The following is a 19178-nucleotide window of genomic DNA, read 5'->3' as shown; positions in this document are numbered from 1 at the left end:
CCTACCTCCAGGCCAAGAAAATGTCTTTCTATCTTCCTGTTGTAATTACACAAATCAAATGACGAAGTTCTTATACCATTTTGCTTTCAGGACAGCTGTTACTTGACAGAATTACAAGAATACAATTGTGAAAGAGGCAATGCTAAACATCCTATGTGTGAGGCAGCAAAAATTCCTGCTTCTGTTACTGTATAACTTTGCTGTGTAACTTGATAACTTTGCTGGCAAGATGATAGAGTCCAGTTCACCTCTAAGGCTGCTTCCTCAGCATCAAATCAGAAAACTTTAGCCATGTCGAGCAACATCAATTTTAGCATTCAATGAAAAGAGGAGATGGATTGAAGGCTAGAATGTGAAAACAATCTAAACAAGGGGGCTGAAGCCAAGTTTCAAAGCCCTTAGGATTAGCTTTAAATGGTTGGAGTCATTAAAAATTACAGGGATCCATTTTAAAAACAAACATCACCTTACTCAGAATCTTCTCCTCAAGTATTCAAGCTTGATAAAAAGATTTGCTTTTACTTCTGGAATGGGTCTTATACTTTTGAAATTGATTTTTCAGAAAAGGAGAGTTTACGTAAAATATAGTATAATACTGAATTTCTCTTTTTTACATTCTTAAACTTTCAAATAGCTTAGGCCATATAGCAGGTCAAATAAATTACAGACCACACAATATACACAAAAGATGTTTTTAATTTAAATAACAGAAACTTCATATAATTTGGGTTATATAGCTTAAATCAATATTCCAACAAAAATACTATGTAAATACTACAGTTGGAAAGGACCTTAAAACTCATCTATTCCAACTTCTCATTTTATAGATGGTAAAACTGAAGATCAAGGAAGTTAGGGATCTGCCCACAATCTCACACTCAAGTTACCAGACTTTGAATCCAACGTTAACTACCAGACTTTGAATCCAACGTTAACTTCATTAATCTACTGAACAATGACTCTCAGGGCAGTTCTTACCCACTCATGAATGGCTGGGACAGTAGGGCCCACCTTTGGTGTTCTAGCCAGAGAAGTTGGTGAGGGGTTTCTCCATTTCCACACAGCAATATCACCCCTTTCCTATAGCACCTGGGTTCTGGCTTCTGTCTCAAAATGGAGGTAGGAGAGAAGACTGATAGCACAAGTATATCTGATAGGGGAGAAATGGAACAACTTAATAAATAAATAATCCAGATATCTATCAAAAGATGAATGATTAAATAAATTATAGTACACCCATCCATATACTGAAGTACTACACAGCCATTATTTATTTTTTAATTTTTTTTTATTTCTTTTTTTGTGAGGAAGATCAGCCTTGAGCTAACACCCATGCCAATCCTCCTCTTTTTGCCAAGGAAGACTGGCCCTGAGCTAACATCCGTGCTGATCTTCCTCCACTTTATGTGGGATGTCGCCACAGCAGGGCCCAACAAGCAGTGCATCGGTGTGCGCACGGGATCCGAACCCGGGCCACCAGCAGCGGAGTGCGCGCACTTAACCGCTATACCACGGGGCTGGCCCCTATACAGCCATTAAAAAGAATGAGGTAGATACATAATGGTATGTGTAATATAATTTAATTTGGATTAAATAAAAAGATATCCATTCTCTTTCATAGAAATTTTCTGGAAAAACAGAGAAGAAACTACCCCTGGGGAGGAGGGCTCAGGGATTAGGGTGGGAAAGACACATTTTGTCATATGCTATTTGTATTGTTTTATCTTTTTACCACGTGCATTTTTTAAGTTATAAAATTAATACTTTTGGGCCGGCCCCGTGGCTTAGCAGTTAAGTACGCATGCTCCGCTGCTGGAGGCCCGGGTTCAGATCCCGGGCGCACAACGATGTACCACTTCTCCGGCCATACTGAGGCCGTGTCCCACATATGACATACAACTATCTACCGGGGCTTTGGGGGAAAAATAAATAAATAGAATCTGGAAATCCAAAAAATAAAAATAAAAATAAAATAAAATAAAATTAATACTTTTTAGAAGTACATTAAAGCACAGAAGGGAAATTCTGTAGAGCCCTGGGAAAACTCTGGTGAGGATGATAAAGATGGGGTCTATCAATGGTAATTTGATACTCTACATCTAATCTACATGACAGATTATATCTAGTTCTCTAGCAAAGACTTCCCAACCCTCTTCATGTCACGGTGTGTGGGTTCGTTTTCACTAATACAGTTTGCATAAATAAGATAAAATTTGTATAGCATACTAGTATAAACAGGATGGGATTTGGGGGCAACTATATACTGCTTGGTGAAAAAAATTCACTCCAATTTCTTTATAGCACATAATTATTACAAGAAAAAGTAAGATAGAGTATTATTAAAGATATTAACTATTGACTATCTACAAAAGTTCCAAATAAAATCTATGTAGAAAATCTTCTAATTTCAATATTTAACAGCAAACTGGTTGGCAAGCTTTGCTCTGGAACGACTATCAAAGTCTGTCACTATATTCTCCTAGAGTTTAAAGGGATAGTAGAAATCATCTAGCTCAGTGGATTGAAACCAACATTTTTTTAAATGAAATAGAACAGAAAATAGCAGAGTGTTTTCTATGCCGTAAGAAAAATTTATTTCAGAGATTAAGTGGTATGTATGTGGTGTGCGTTTATTGAGTCATGATGCAAAATATATTGGAAAAAAGTTTGAAAGCCATGTCCCCAAAGGCTATGAAACTAATAATTGTACACTGAGTATAGGCAACGTTTAATGAAATGTCTATACAACACTTGTGGCAACACTTGTGAACCTCTTGCCTCAATTTGAAAACTTATTTTCTCGTTGAGGAGATGATTTATATAGCTAATTCTACTGCTCAGATATTAAAAAGAAAATTTCCAAAATTTCTGATATACACTGTAAAGAAAAGTTTTAGTTTTCATGTCATTTATAAGAAGGATTCTGAGTTAACACCTAAACATTTTTTCTCAATTCCAATCCATTCCCTTTAGCATTTCTGGAATAGGCATATGTTTTTACAAAAAGAATTAGGGTATTCTAAGCCTGGAAAGATCTTAAGAGAGCTAACCCAAATTCCTAATTTTACAGGTGAAGAAACTAGTATCCAAAAAACAGCCTCTTGATCCCCAGACTAGTGCTTTTTTCTATGATACCAGGCTTTTACTTTATTCTTATGTTCATGTGACATTAGCAAACAGCTAAGCACAATTACTATCAAGTTACAAAAAGGAAGCTGAAGCAAGGAAACGCTAGGAAGTCCAAAAAGGATGACACAATGTCACCCTCGCAAACTCTACAGAAATCTGCCGTTTTCAACATTCAGCTTTGATTTCAACTGATGCAAGTGGTTCAACTTGCTTGCACTCAATGAGTGTGTCTACCCAACAAGGGTACACAATGAACAGGCACAGAGGAAGACAACAGTCAGTACAGACATCACAAAGCACAGCCTCTCTCTCAGCATGCCCACTTTGGTCAGTGCATAATTAAACACTTCACAGGCATTTAAAACCCAGCTACAAACAGAATCCCAATATGTGAGGGGGAAAAAAGTGAGACCCCACATACAAAGCAAAAATTGCTGACCATGGACCTCACTAAGTAACAATAATTCTCCTATAGTTCAACTTACCGTTCACGTCACAAACTCTAGAAAGAACAGAGAGGCACAGACCAGGCGTGGAACAGAACTTTGGGCTGCAGCCTTCCCCAGCTCTTCTGACAAATACTCAACAGCAGCAGGACAAAGCATCATTATAACAGAAATAAAGGCTCTTTAGATGCTGCCTTTTTTTATTTCAATGAACCCACTCTTACACACAAAGTTCATGCCACGATGTCTCAAAATACAGTATTGCCAGATTATGCTATTAATGGGTCCAATAAATTCAGTGCAAAACACTACTTCAAGCATTTTTATATTAAATAATTAGCACATCTGGGACAGTACCAGTATTTTCCTTAGTTTTAAATAGTCAATGTCATCCCCCCAAAAATTAAAGCCAATAACAATTCAGTAAACTGTTTAAAGGGAAAAAAAGCAGACAAGTAAATTAACAGGAAAAAATTTAGTTGAGTGATAAAGCCACAGGCTCCTCCTCAAGAAGAATAGTGCATGTTACTAGCAGCCGGCACAAAATTAACCACCTATCTTATCTATGCTTCCCCCTAAGCTGTGCGCTATCAGTATTACAATACACAGTCCATTACTTACAAAAAAAATTGAAGCTGCTATACATTTCTTAAGTTGGTCTCTGTGTGGCAATTCTGATGCAATGCTGCCCTAAAAATGAACTTTGTTTTAAACAGCGAGATATCCACCCTCAGTGCGGTTAGAGCAAGGGTGGAGCCCACTCTGGGGGAAATAACACACCCAGGCAGACTTCAGAGAGAGCAAATTGCACGTTAATATTGCCACAACATTTTTCAGGACCTCAGAGTCAAAATTAATTGGTTAATCCTCTTCAAAGAAACGGGGGAAAAGTTCATGTTTGTAGACCAGCTTTCCTAACATGAAACGAAATATAGACTCATTTCTTTCTTGTGAAGAAAGTAAAGATAAAATGCAAGATAGATCATGCCGCTCAACCAACAGAATGTTAGGTGGAAGTGGACTACTATAAAGGAAGTCCAACCACGCCAACTTCTAAGTTTAGCAACAGCAGCTTCTACATATCTCAAGGTGTCAGCAACATTGCTCACTCCAGAACTTTACTTTGGCCTATTTGGCCAAAATAGGGGATCCAAACATGAATATAAGCATTACCTTCCCTTTCTACCAATGCCCTAGTTCTCATGGCAATGCAGAAACAACAAAAGCATTCTCTTATCAACTAACTAGCAAGAGTTGACTTCGAAAATAAGAGATTTGATTTACCGACATGGTTTGGTTGGATAGCGAAATGAACAAAAGTGAAAATTATTTTGATGAAAATGACTAATACGCATACTATACCTTAAAAAATTTTACAATCACCCACTTTTTCAAATAATTTAATAAGAGTTGTGATTTTTAAAAATTTTTTCTGATTTCCAAATAAGCTATTCAGTAGGATGTATATATACTGTCTAAAAATCTTTAATAGTGTCTAAAATAATTTATCAGTTATTGAAACCATTACCAAACACCTGATTATTTGTGTTTAAAGTGATTTTAATCAATACTACTTTCTGTATATGTACATTCAGAGACACAACCAATAGTTACTTTTAATTGAAATCCTATAACTCATGAATTAAAAAATAGGTTTCTCAGTAAAATACTGAAGCATATAAAATATAAGCTATATAATCGTTTACATAGAATTTAAAACAAACAACGGAAAAGGCTTTGGGAAAAGACCAGGAAAATATTATGTTTAATGATACATGTTGTCACATTACCCTCACCAACTGCTACTTCCTCACACTGGAACAATAAATCAGTCTGGAGTATAGAACAATTCAATATTTTGAGAGATGACCTAGAACACCCTCTTTCAGGATCCTAGGGAGGGGCTGCTGACTGATCTAGCCTTTTGTTGGACTATGAGGTAACTCTTGCCATATGATAAATTAACCCCTTCCAAAATACTCCTTTCACAGTCCAAGTGCATGACTTATTTTTTTCAACCATATACGTAATTATGAATCGCTTGCTGCCATCCCTTGCTCTTCCCCATCTCACCCCTAAATTGAACAACTCAAAGGTAGCAGTTGGATATTATATTTGAAGAATCCCATCTTGATACTTTTTGGATTTGCACTGTTGGAAACGTCTGTTTTCAAGTCAAACTTCACTTTCACAGCTGCAAAGGAAATGACAAGAGAAGAAAAACACAGCCAATATATATCAGCAATTAATTCCATCCACAACTGCCCAGCTGTTTGTGCATGGAAGAATCAGTCTGTTTCCTTTTGGGGCTTTCACCACTGAAAATTGATACTGCACATTCAGAGACACAAGCTGTTTGTAACATGTCAGGAATGTGCACAAGATCACACAGAGTTGAAGAGACAAAATGAAATCCAGATCTAGTTTTCTTGAGATTTGCCAGTATTATTTCATGGTTTAAAAAAAAAAAAAAAACATAAAAACACCCCAATCATAGAGAGAGCAAAATACACGAAAAAATATTGTCCTTTCTGAATATCAGCCTTCCAATAAAGAGGAAAATCTGCCAATGACATCAGATTTAGTATCAAGAATAGACACTCTGATTTATTGGCATAGACAAGGTGTGACATTCTTAGGAATCCACATGCCCCCAGTATGTTAAATCCAGCCAATACTTTTTGGACTCCACAGCTGCCCGCCCAATGTGTAGTGAGTCTCTTAAAAAAAAAAAAAAAATCCTTATAAACGTGAAAGTTGTTGGGAACCAATGCTTTCACCACAGTCATGCAGAAAAGCAAGTTTTTCTTGGTTAGTTCAGACATTATTTGGCACTCATATATACCTGCCTGTTTCAGGGATTTATGTAAATTTACAGAGCCAATCTTCTAGGATAACTCTCAAGCAATCAAATTTCTTCTTCCCTCTCCCCATCAGTTTTGTGAATTTTAAATAAAAATACTCTCTACTGAGTGCCAGAGGCTTAACAACTATAATATGGGCTCATGCGCAACTCAAGAAGTACTCTATCCCCCTCTCTCCCTGCCCACCAACTCCAATTTTATTTCAAATATTTGTTTCATTTAAATCTTGTAAAATGCCATTTTGTTATACTGTATTTTCAAACATGCAGTATGTAAAATAACTTGTGCTGTCAGTATGTAAAATGACTTGTGATTAATTATTGTTATGAACGTTGAAGAAAAAAGATGACATTTTTAGAATAATTCAAAACATATTTTAGCTATCTTACTGGGTTTTTTTTATATGAAACTAGGTATTCCCATAATTGAATTCATTGTTCTAAGGGCCTCCTCACTCCCCTTCTGCTGCACAAGAGTTCATGCACTCCTAATGCCCGTATATTCTCAAATATAACTTGGATGGGACACTCATTTTGGGGACCACGAGGGACTGGGGTTTAATCAACAAAAAGAAGATGAGCTCTCTGCTCCAAACACAAGAGCAACATTCCATAAGCTTCAGAATGAAGATGCTCTCAAGCGCCAGAACTCAAACCAGCACAATGAGAATCTGTCTCTAACTAAAGTGTTCTGAAAGCACGAAGTGTGATTTGTTCAAGAAATTCAAGCATCTCAAACATGTGGCAGACTGAAAACAAAGCACAAAACCAAAAAAAAAGCTTTTTCCTTAACAAACATCATCTGATCAAGGATATATCTGAGGTGGGAGCAGGGAGGAGAGGAATAGTTTAATCTTTGGCTGATGGTGACACTAACTTCTAGAAATATGGTATAACTATTAGTGAGTGACTCAAACAGTCACAAGAATGAGCTTTGCTTGGCAAGCTTCAGCTTTGTGGGACATTCAGACTAGCTTGAAACGTCTAAGGGCAGGAACCTCCCCACCTATAAAGCTGACTAAGAAAAGAAAAGGCTTTTCTGAGCTATTTAAATAACGCCACTTAAACTCATGATAGTCTAACTAGAGCCTGGGGTGGCATTAATAAAGGCCCTTCAAGTGAGGAGGCTGTTGATATGAAATTGTTGACTCATTTTAAAAGTGATTTTTTCCTCCAACAATTTATTATAATATTTTAATATTAATATTTACATATGTATTTATTTTATTAAAATTTTTAAATATACAGCAAATTTGAAAGAATTTTATAGTAAGCACCATATAAGCACTACCTAGATTCTACCGTTAACACTGTACCACACATTTTATCACATCTCTTCATCTATCCATTCCTCTACCCATCTGTTAATCTATCTTACTTTTAGTGCATTTTAAAGTAAATTACAGACATCAGTATACTTTCCCCCAAATACTTCAGCATGCATATCGTTATTTGCTTATGGCTTTTCTTTCAATGTAAAAGTTACATACAATGAAATGCAGAAATGTAAGTGTACACTTGTATAACCCAAACTCCTATCAAGATATAGAACATTACCTTCACCCCAGAAAGTTTCCTCGTGCCTCTTTCCAGGCAATCCTCTCTCCCACTTCCCCAGAGGCACTCACTATTTTGATTTTAAAAGAGATTTTAAACAACTCCAAATAGTTATGCCTTTGCAACCTGTGCGTCAAAACATTCTACACTACACCACATAATTTATATTTGGTTGCAAAAATGATCAGACATGAACGAAATAGATGGAAGGAACCTAAGAAGAAATCATAAAGTTAAAAGGAAGTGTAGGGCCGGCCCCATGGCTTAGCGGTTGAGTGCACGAGCTCTGCTACTGCTACTGGTGGCCCGGGTTCAGATCCCGGGTGCGCACCGACGCACCGCTTGTCTGGCCATGCTGAGGCCGCGTCCCACATACAGCAACTAGAAGGATGTGCAACTATGACATACAGCTATCTACTGGGGCTTTGAGGAAAAAAAAAAAAAGGAGGAGGATTGGCAATAGATGTTAGCTCAGAGCCAGTCTTCCTCAGCAAAAAGAGGAAGATTAGCATGGATGTTAGCTCAGGGCTGATCTTCCTCACAAAAATAATAAAATAAATAAATAAATAAATAAATAAAAAGGAAGCGTAGATTCATTTGCTCCAATTATTCAACTTCTTAGGTGAAGGAAACAAAACTTAGAAAGTTTTGGCTGCCTATACCAGTCATCCAACTGGTCAGTACAGTCCTCCCCCGGCATGGGGGCAGGGGTACGGGGGGTGGGAATGGTTCCAGGAACTCTGGCGGATACCAACATCGGTGGATGCTTGATTTCCTTATATAAAATGGTGTCATATTTGCATGTAACCTATACATATCCTCCTGTATATTTTAAATCATCTCTAGATTACTTATAATACCTAATACAATGTAAATAGTTGTTATACTGTATCGTTTAGGGAATAATGAAAAGACAAAAAGTCTGTACATGTGCACTACAGATGCAACCATTGTGGGCCTTTCAATCCGTGGTGGTTTGAAGCCGTGAACGTGGAGGTCACAGATAAGGAGGGCTGACTGTAATTTATTGGCTGGGCCTAGTCTAAGGCTCTTAGGTAGCAACTCTATACTTCTTTTTAGAATGAAGAGAACAGCAGCTTTGGAGATAATGCTGGCTCAGAGGAAGAGCTCTGCCACTTATCAGCTATGCATCTTAAACAAGTTTCTTGGTTTTGGTGTTCAACTCCTTCGAGTCTCAGTTTTCTCTTCTGTAAAACAAGGAAAATCTTAACTCATAAACACACAGACCAAAAGAGAGAACCCTTGTGAAGTGCCTGGTGTGTAGTAAGTGATCAAAGGAGGGAGACACAGGAAGTGGAGGGAAAAGTGGCAGTACCAGGCACAGTTCAAGAATATGCACCTTCAGATATTGCTTCCAAGCTTTCAGGCTACCCCTATGTTAGCTCTCATTTTGCAAACGCAAAGAAAATAACAGCAAATAAAGCAGAACTCTTCAGTAACTATCCAGGCAAGCAGTTGTTTACATCTGAAAAAAAGTCTACTTGTTTTCTCTTTGCCTTCCCACTATGACAGAACTGGAGTGGTGGGGGAGGGATGCACAGATTTGTGACTTTGTAGAGACTACTTATACCTTACACAGTAGTCCCCCCTTATCTGTGGTTTTCCTTTCTGCGGTTTCAGTTACCCGCGATCAACCATGGTCTGAAATTATTAAATGAAAAATTCCAGAAATAAACATTCATAAGTTTTAAATTTCACGCCGTTCTGAGTAGCATGATGAAATCTCACACCCTCCTGCTTCATCCCACCCAGGATGTGAATCATCTCTTTGTCCAGCATATCCACACTGGACATGCATACTTGCCCATTAATCACTTAGTAGCCATCTTGGTTATCAGACTGACTGTTGTGGTATCACAGTGCTTGTGTTCAATAATGGCCCCAAAGTGTACGAGGAGTGATGCTGGCAATTTGGATATGCCAAAGAGAAACTGTAAAGATGAAAGTTCTCGACTTAATAAGAAAAAAAAAATCGTATGCTGAGGTTGCTAAAATCTACAGTAAGCTTTATTACAGCATATTGTTATAATTGTTCTATTTTATTATTAGTTATTGTTGTTAATCTCTTACTGTGCCTAATTTATAAATTAAACTATCATGGGTATGTATGTATAGGAAAAAGCATAGTATACATAAGGGTTCGGTACTATCCTTGGTTTCAGGCATCCAGTAGGGGTCTTGGAATGTATGCCCTGGATAAGGGGGGACTACCATATACTGATATCTTTACCTATCTTGGTATAAACAGCTCCTTTTACCTAGCATGATCTTCTTTTTATCCACCAAGTGAGAATTCAAAGTCCACTTAAAATCTAACCTACTTTCCTGTGCTACTCAGAACAAATTTAAAGCCCCTTCATCTGTGTTTCCATAATGCTTTAAATAATGGCGTTACAGAACTCCTCGTACCAGATGCCTGCTTCCATTGGTTTTCACTACTTGAATGGGAGCACCTCTGTATCCCGATGCCAAGCACATTGAAACCATCCATAAGTGTCTGCTGAATGGATATGCCTGAGTAATGGGTCTTCAGTTATGATTAAACTAGCAAAAAAATAAATAAATAAAAATAAGTCTGAACACTCACCAAAAAGGAAAGCAAAGTGCCAGAAAAATGGGGGGCAAGGAGATGATCACAGGGCATATTAAAATGTATGTAATGTTAAAATGAGATTAAAAGCCAACTCTGTGCAAACTTTTGTGTCCTCAGAGAAGTGACTGCTGCTAAGCAGTTAAAGTGCTAGTGGAATACTTCAGACTGCTCTGTGCTTTATATATTTGTCCCACGTACCACCTTACAGCACCCCTATCAGGCAGTACTATTATGATCCTTTTATGGATGAGAATACTGAGACTCAAAGAAGTTAAGCAAATAAGGTCATACAAGAAGTGGCAATGAAGACAAAAAGTAGAGGTGATTTTTCATCACAAGTGATTTTCATAATAGGCTAACTTTACACACACTGTGGGGAGGGTTAAAGAAAACCCAGATAGTTGTGGGGCAACCAAATACTACAAGAGATTCAGCTCAGGGAGCAAAACTCAAGGGGAGAAAAAAAGGCCTGGACAAAAAACAAACCAAGGCTGAGGCAGTAAGAGGTGTGTGAGTTCTACATAGGAGTTATCTTCACAGAACAGTCTGCCATCCTGGAGTCATGAAACCTGTCAGAGATGGCCTGAGAACCGCAGGAGTGGAAAAGAGTAGCTCTTACTATCCCATGGCCTTCTCTTCCCAAACTAATTATTCTCAGAAGTGATAATACAAAATGGATAATTCCTTGATAAAAATGCTGACCATGGTTTTCATGCTTCAGAAGATAATGAGAGCCTCACCAAGTTGGTGAAATGCAACTCTTGTCTGTGGGCATCTTTGGCTAATTTATAGTCTGTAATTTCCCATTGAGGAATACCCTGGTTTTGCCTCCCTTGCAATGATGAATTTGTGAAGGAAAGCCTCCTAGAAGCCTCCACTTTGAAGTTTAAAGCCTCAAGTCCCACAGCCCTCTGGCTTACCTCCAACAAAGCACTCATTACACTGACTCACTATTGTCTGTCCACTGGTACAGCTCTCACACGTGTTGTGAGCAAGCAGAGGGCAAGGCCCCTCAGGACCTAGCACAGGGCAAGTTCAAAAAATTTTATGAATGGTAAATGAATAATGTCCGTTGCCTATTTAATATTTAATAGATGGTTATTTGTTAAAAGAGGTAATCCAGGATTTAAAGAGGAAGTAATTGTAGAAAAGGCTAGGTTAAGGATAAGTGAAATATAGTTAATCTTCAAAATAGGTTTTTTTCTGGATAAAAACAACATATACAACATAACCTACAATGATTGGTGAGTTAAACCTAATAAAGCTGAGTTTGAAATTCAGTAAATCATTAGATCTAAGGATTAGGCATGATCCCCATTTAAAACAAAAATTAACCAAACTAGCAAGCTTGCTTGTATCTGAAGGTTGCCAAACTTGAGGTGGAAAAACAATATGTGGTTTTGACTCTACCATGGCATAATACTTCCAAAAACAATGCATTTTATTAACCACCTCTTAAAGGAAGACAAAGACTACATGAAAAAAAAAACCCCGCAGAATAAAAAGTGAAGAGTAAATACATATGTGCTATTAAAAAACCTGCATTTGGGGCCACCCTGTGGCATAGTGGTTAAACTTCGGCACGCTCCACTTCAGTGGCCCAGGTTCACGGGTTCAGATCCTGAGTGTGGACCTAGACCACTTGTAGGCCATGCTGTGGCGGTTACCCACATACAAAAGAGAGGAAGACGCAACAGACATTAGCTCCAGGTCAACTTTGCTCAGCAGAAAAAAAAAAAGAGCACAAAAACGAACCTGCATTCACAAATAATTTCTGCTTTGGGGAAAAGCCTCAAAACAGAAAAGAAAACAAGTAAAATTAAAATGTAATATGGCCACAACATATGAAACATTTGTAACACATACAATTTCTTGTTAAAAACATTACTTTTGCTTTGATCTGCTCCATCTAAGGGTATGAGACTATGTAGGCATTTTTTTTCCTTTTATCTTTAAATGTATTTTATTTTAATTTTTAATTTTTAAAAAATTTTTTTATTGCAGTAACACTGGTTTGTAACATTGTATAAATTTCAGGAATACATCACTATACTTCTATTTCTGCATTGATTACATCACGTTCACCACCCAAATACTAAGTACAATCCATCACCACACACATTTTAGGCATTTTTTAATTATTGCTTTTCCTAAATATGAGACAAAATGTCTTTAGTTGGAAAAATATCTTTCACATTTCAAATAATTTACTCAGTAAAAAAAAGGCCATACCATAATTTTTTTTAATCTTGGGAAATGTAAGTATTCTCGTGCAAAAAAATTTAAGTACTTGGCTTTAAACACTGCTATAAGATAGGTGGCCAAGCTGACAAATCACATGACTTACAAGACTAACAATCTTACTTCTCCAAGATCAAGTTCTAGAACACGTGTTGCCTATCCATGACAAGAACCACATCCCATCCTCTAAAACTAAAACTTCAAGTCCCCCAATACTGTCATAAGCTCTTTCCAAGACAGCGTTAGAGACAGGTTTAGAAATTTCCTCCCCATCTTCACTCTTGTTCCTCCACCCCTCCACTTCTGCCTGCCCTCAGTTAAAGTATCTTCGGATGGTTGGTAGATTTACCACCTTTGTATTTCCTCAGGTAAACTGTTGGCATGATAGGAGGTTTAATTAAAACAAACACAAAACCAAAACTGGCCTATATAACACATCTCTTCTATGCATTTTAGAGGTATTTCAGTTTTACTGCATCATACTTTCTGCCCCCAAGTATTACTGAAGTTGGAGAATATCAATTTGCTCTGTGCTAAACCTACAGCTGGTATTGATTTTAATCTACTCTGATTTTAGATTTTAAAATTTTATCTTTAAATTCTAAGTTGGCGGGCCGGCCCTGTGGCTTGGTGGTTAAGTGCGCGCGCTGCGATGCTGGTGGCCCGGGTTCGGATCCCAGGTACGCATCGAGGCACCACTTCTCCGTTCATCCTGAGGCCGAGTCCCACATACAGCAACTAGAAGGATGTGCAGCTACGACACACAACTATCCACTGGGGCTTTGGGGGGAAAAATAAAATAAATAAAATCTTTAAATTCTAAGTTGGCAAGCCAATTTATCAACAAATCTTTCTGCTTAAATTCATTTAGTCTTTTAACAACAATTCATTCAACACCTATTATGTGCTACAATTGAGATAGTATGGTGGAGAATGCAAGAAATGAATGAGACATTATCCCTGATCCTAAAATACTAGCCACCTAGGGGGTTGCGGGGGAAGAAGGGAGATACAGATTCTTAAACAATTACATAGCACACTGTATTACTGGGTTATAATAGATATATTACAGACTCAGAGAAAGGACCCAATTTGAAAGGTTCCTAGGAAGTTACATTGGAGATTGGTCTTAAAAGGATTACATTGGAGATTGGTCTTAAAAGGATGAGTAGGTACGGGGTGGGGTGGGGGGTTGTCTGTACAAACCTGACAGAAAGATATGCAAAAACAACATACTTCTTAATAAACCTGTACTTTAACACATGGCTTTACTTTAAACAAAAGTATCACAGATTGCAACTAATACAAAAGGGAAATCAAAATCGTCACTAGTTAACAGTTTACAGTGGTTTGTATAATTTAAACTACAGGAACCCTACAATCTACTAGCAAACCACAGTTCTGTCATGTGCTTTTGCTTTCACCCTAATCTTTTGACTTGCATGCTAAGAAAAGAAATTCAAAAGCCATTTATATCCTTTCTTGGAACAATGCTTGTTCTTACACTGCTCTAAACAATGACTTAGAAATAATTAAGACCAATTATCTTGAAGCCAGTCAAACTGTAATCTGCCACCACATCATCATGGAAGGAGGCATAAGAATGTTCCAGGTTAATATCAAGGTCAGTAAACCCATGGTCAACCAGGCACAGGTATACCGTATCCTATGGGCTCAAATCTTTAAATGTATCAAGTATAAGCATGGTAGATTTAATGGGAGGGGCTGGGAAGAAAAAAGAAAAACGCAACTGATCACAAGCATTGTGTTTGTAAGGCACCTAAATTCTCAAGTTCACTGCCCCAGAAAGATGTTTCTACATATGAGAAAGGTTGCTTTTGTGGATTGGAAAACTGGGCTAATCTGACAAAAGGTGAAAGGGACACCATGTTAAATTGCTGGGAATAGATCATCCATTTTGATCAGGTTACTACTGATGTGAAAATGCCATAAGGTTAATGTTTAAGATATGTTTCCACATCAAAGTACACATAAATAACAAATCTCTCATTTTTATGACGAATAATATAAGATCATTATTTACAACACACACTATATGACAACCTGAGTGAAAAACATCTTCTAAAACAGAGAATTAAGGTAGGATTATTTATATTATGTGAATTCTTTACTCTAAAGGTTCCTTACCAGGTTCTTTTAAATAGTAATCTTACCTACATTTAACATATTACATTGGGATACAGCCAACTTCTTAGAGCACATATTTTACATACAGCAAGAGCCATCTATATTTTATATTCCTGAATTCATACCTATAATACCTAAGCTCTGATAAAAAAGAAAAAAAATCTCTTGTAAAATGTTCAAACTGAGAGTTTTAATCCTGGAGTAGAAACTCCTCAATGAAACATATCTAGCTTCTAAGTAACTTCCTCAGAATATTTAGAGAAAGGGGGAAAAAACCAAACTCATGAGAATTGCTTCTGGGCCTTTGAGAAGGGAGGGGACTAGAGCTGTACAAAAACTTTGTGGAAGAGGGAAAAGGAGGAGCTAAGAAAGCAGATGAAGAGACAACATAAGAAGCCAAGAGTGACAGGAGATAAGAAGGATCAAGTAACTGTGGCAGAGTGAGAGACCAGGCACACCCACAGGGAGTTATGTGACTTATTTCAAGGGGGTGGAACACTGTGAGCAAGTGAACAATTTTGATTTTGTTTAACTGAAAGGTTATGCAATCCTACAAACGGGAGAAGGAAAAAGAAGAGGTGTTTTTCTAATACTATAGAAAAAGTTAGGATGTAATAAATGGCTATCACTTTAAAAAATATATTAAACAAAAAAGAATACATTATATACGAAAATGAAAAATTAAGAGCTTTAAGGGAAAGCACTATAAAGTCCATGTAAACCTAGAGCTGCATCATTTACTGATTGTGATAATAAAGCTTTTTATCCTATGGACTATGCCATCCTTCAAACAACAAGATCCCCATAAGGCATACTGACAAGAATTTTGGGGTATGTTGATCAGTGTAAAGTTTTTCTTCACTCCAACTTTTAATTTGGCAGCTTATACAAACAATTCTCAATGGCTGAGTTTTTAAAACTTACTCCAATATAAGCAGGACTGTGACTCCTGTGGGCTATTTCCAAGTTGCCAAGTTATTAATCTAAAACAGCTCACAACCCCTTTAAACTGATTCCTGCTGGTCCAATATAATAAATGATATGATGTTTTAAATAAAAGGGGAGGGTGAGGGAAGAAAGAAGGTCCAAACTAGTACCTTCGGAGCTGCTTTTAAGTTTAAAAAAACTGGAAGTGGGAAGCAATAAGATAATACACATTTACTACTATATTTTTCAAACATGCAGCTGGAAACTACACAAAGGGTTCTGGAAAGGCCTTCTGCCAGAAGCAAATTACTTTCTTCAAGTTCAACAGTTATTACCTTTGCTACACCCCTAGAAATGAAAGCTGAAAAAAAACCAAGAGGTATTTCAAGCTCTTGCAGATGATTTACTACATTAATCAAATCTGCTCATTCTTCTAAGCATTAATTAAGGCCTTCCTTCAGGAAATGGATAAAGGATGTTGCACATTCAACAAGTATTTGCCTTTGCCACGACACCAAAGTCAAGATGTACCTGATAAACTAGTAAGCAATCAGTGCACCTAGACCAGTGTTTTTAGTACAGTGAAGAGAGCAACCAGCTGCAGCTTTAGCATTTTGGTTCATCGGTTTAAAGACAAAAACCTGTAGCTAGGGCTCAAAAGAGGCATCTAAACATGTAAACTGCTCTCAATATAAAGTCATTATATAGAACATATCATTATGAAAAAATACTCATGAAATACTCATTTCAACAATTTCCAAAAAACAAAAACAAAAAAACCCCACCCTAGACATTTAATTTTATCACAAAGCAATGTAACAGCCTAAAACTTATGAAAAAATTCCTAATCAGAGTCATAGTCAACCTACTAGGGTGAGCAGGATGAGAAGTAAAAAATGAAAGTTGCTTGATCTTCTGAAAATGATGAGCTCAATGTTGTGGGAAAAAAACTGTTAAATAAGGAACCAGGTTTTCCTTAAGTCACAAGTTACGGGGTAGATAGAAAGTTCTTTCTACAAGGTAGGGAATTGTTAGAGACTCCAAACACACAGACGCAAAGCAAGAATCTCGAAAGATAATACCCTCAGTTAAAAGGTAGACAAAAAAAATCTGTCCACCAACAGAGGGAATTAAAAATAAATTATTATAAATAAAACAACACCAAAAAACCTTATATGTCTTTTCCAGAATGCTGAGTGGGAAAAGGAAGTATACCCTGAGAATCTATAACAACAGGCCTACCCTCCCAAGAATTTAGGATTTGAATTTACACACCAGCATGGTCCAGAAAACCCCAAACCAAGAGAGTAACATGAAGTGGTCTTAGGTTGGTAGCACTCCCAGACACCTGGCAAAAAAGAAACATATCTTGTCTGGAGAAAGGTGCTCTCAAAACAGGCTGCCTAAGGATTCCCACAAATAAAATCCTGCCAAGTTCAAAATTCGGAATTACAAAGCAAATGAGTAAACAAACCACATTAAACAAGTCGGCAGAGACAACAGCAAGTAGAATCTCCCCCTAAGAACTGCAGACAATGGAATATTGAGACAGAATATAAAATAAGAATTTTTACAATGTTCAAAATCCTTAAAGATACAATTGGAAGCATGAGAAACAAGATGTTATAAAGGAAGACCAGTAAATCTGAAAAACTACCCAATATATTAATTGAAAAAACTTAATGAATGGGTTAAACAGTAGACTAGACCAAGTGGAAAGAGAATAAACTGGAATACAGATTTGAAAAAACTAACCAGAATGAAGCACAGAGAAACAAAGAAATGGAATATGTGAAAGAAAGGCTAAGAGATATAGAAAGTAAAGAAGTCCAACATGCTGGAGTTCCTAAAGAGGAAATAGAGGGAGTGGGGGAGAGGACATATTCGAGGAGATCACGGGTAGAAATTTTTCAGAGCTGCCCAGTCCTTTATAGGTGATTCGTCTCTGACAATTAGATTTGCAGTAGACTTCAAAAGACAAAATAAAAGTCATAAGACATAGAATATTTTCAAAGTGCAGTTATCTTCAAACTGTCAGCCTAGAATTGTATATCAAACAAAACTATCTTTCAAGAGTAAGTAGAATAAAACATCGTCTCACTAAAAAGTTCTATAAACTCATTAAAGGAACGTTCAAAGGATGAATTTGAGAAAGAATTAAAATTGGAAGGAAGAGCTGAGATGGAAGAGTGAGCAAAGAAATTAGTAAACAAGGGAGTAATTTTTAAAATACTATATAAAACAATAATAGCAATAACAAATGTAGGGGGTTACAAACAAGGTGGACCTAAAATCCTAGTCAATAACATCAAATAAGATGGGAACAGAAAATAAGAGTTACAGTGTTTAAGATCCTTGTATCGTTCAGAAGAGGAGAGACAGCTATTAACTTTAGACCAATAAAACCTTAATCTGATAAAAGATTATCCAGACTATATTTTAAAAATCACTAAAATCAATTGAAAAAAAAGACAACCTAATTTTGCCTATTAGTAAAAGATCTCAACAGGCACTTCACAAAAGTGAATATCCAAATGATCAATAAATACTTGAAGCAGTGCCCATACCATCAGTCATCAAGGAAATACAAATTAAAACCACAATGAGAAACTGCTATCTACCCACCAGTGTAGTTAAAATGAAAACAGGGGCCAGACCCGTGGCTTCGCAGTTAAGTGCATGTGCTCTGCTACTGGTGGTCCGGGTTCCGATCCAGGGCACGCGCCTCCGCACCGCTTGTCTGGCCATGCTGAGGCCGTGTCCCACATACAGCAACTAGAAGGATGTGCAACTGTGACATACAACTATCTACTGGGGCTTTGGGGAAAAAAAGGAGGAGGACTGGCAATAGATGTTAGCCCAGGGCTGGTCTTCCTCAGCAAAAAGAGGAGGATTGGCGTGGATGTTAGCTCAGGGCTGATCTTCCTCACACACACAAAAAATAAATAAATAAAATGAAAACAAAAAACTGTTAATACCAAGTATTGGCAAAGATGTAGAGCATCTGGAACTCTTAAACACTAGGAGACCTTGTGTCAATTAGTACAAATATTTTGGAAAACTGTTTGGCATTATCTACACAGACGTGTTCTGTAATCTAGCCACTCCTCTCACAGGAACACAACCAATAGAAACACATACAGATGAACACCAAAAACACACACAGAGATGTTCATGGCAGAATTATTTTCAATAGCCCAAAACTGGAAATAATCTGAATGTCCATCAACAAAATGGATAGATTATTGTTATG

The 19178-nt window shown here is 37.2% G+C and overlaps 1 protein-coding gene across 3 annotated transcripts in view; it reads right to left on the bottom strand.

Annotated features, from left to right (window-relative positions):
- The window catches only part of ADD3 (adducin 3), a 135313-nt gene that overhangs the window by 56366 nt on the left and 59769 nt on the right, over nucleotides 1-19178 (bottom strand). Inside the window, exon 1 of one of the 3 annotated variants that reach the window (XM_087432571.1) lies at nucleotides 4197-4214. The exons of the other annotated variants lie outside the window; for them this stretch is intronic. The gene's annotated coding sequence lies outside the window, so the exon portion shown is untranslated. Of the gene's footprint in view, nucleotides 1-4196; nucleotides 4215-19178 lie in introns of those variants that run through there. 3 annotated transcript variants of the gene reach the window in all.

Source organism: Ceratotherium simum, chromosome 6 (genome assembly GCF_057802395.1).
Source record: "Ceratotherium simum simum isolate JZ-2026a chromosome 6, ASM5780239v1, whole genome shotgun sequence".
In the NCBI taxonomy this organism is placed as follows: Eukaryota; Metazoa; Chordata; class Mammalia; order Perissodactyla; family Rhinocerotidae; genus Ceratotherium; species Ceratotherium simum.
The sequence above is the reverse complement of the archived record's forward strand: the minus strand, read 5'-3'. Positions and strand labels throughout refer to the sequence as shown.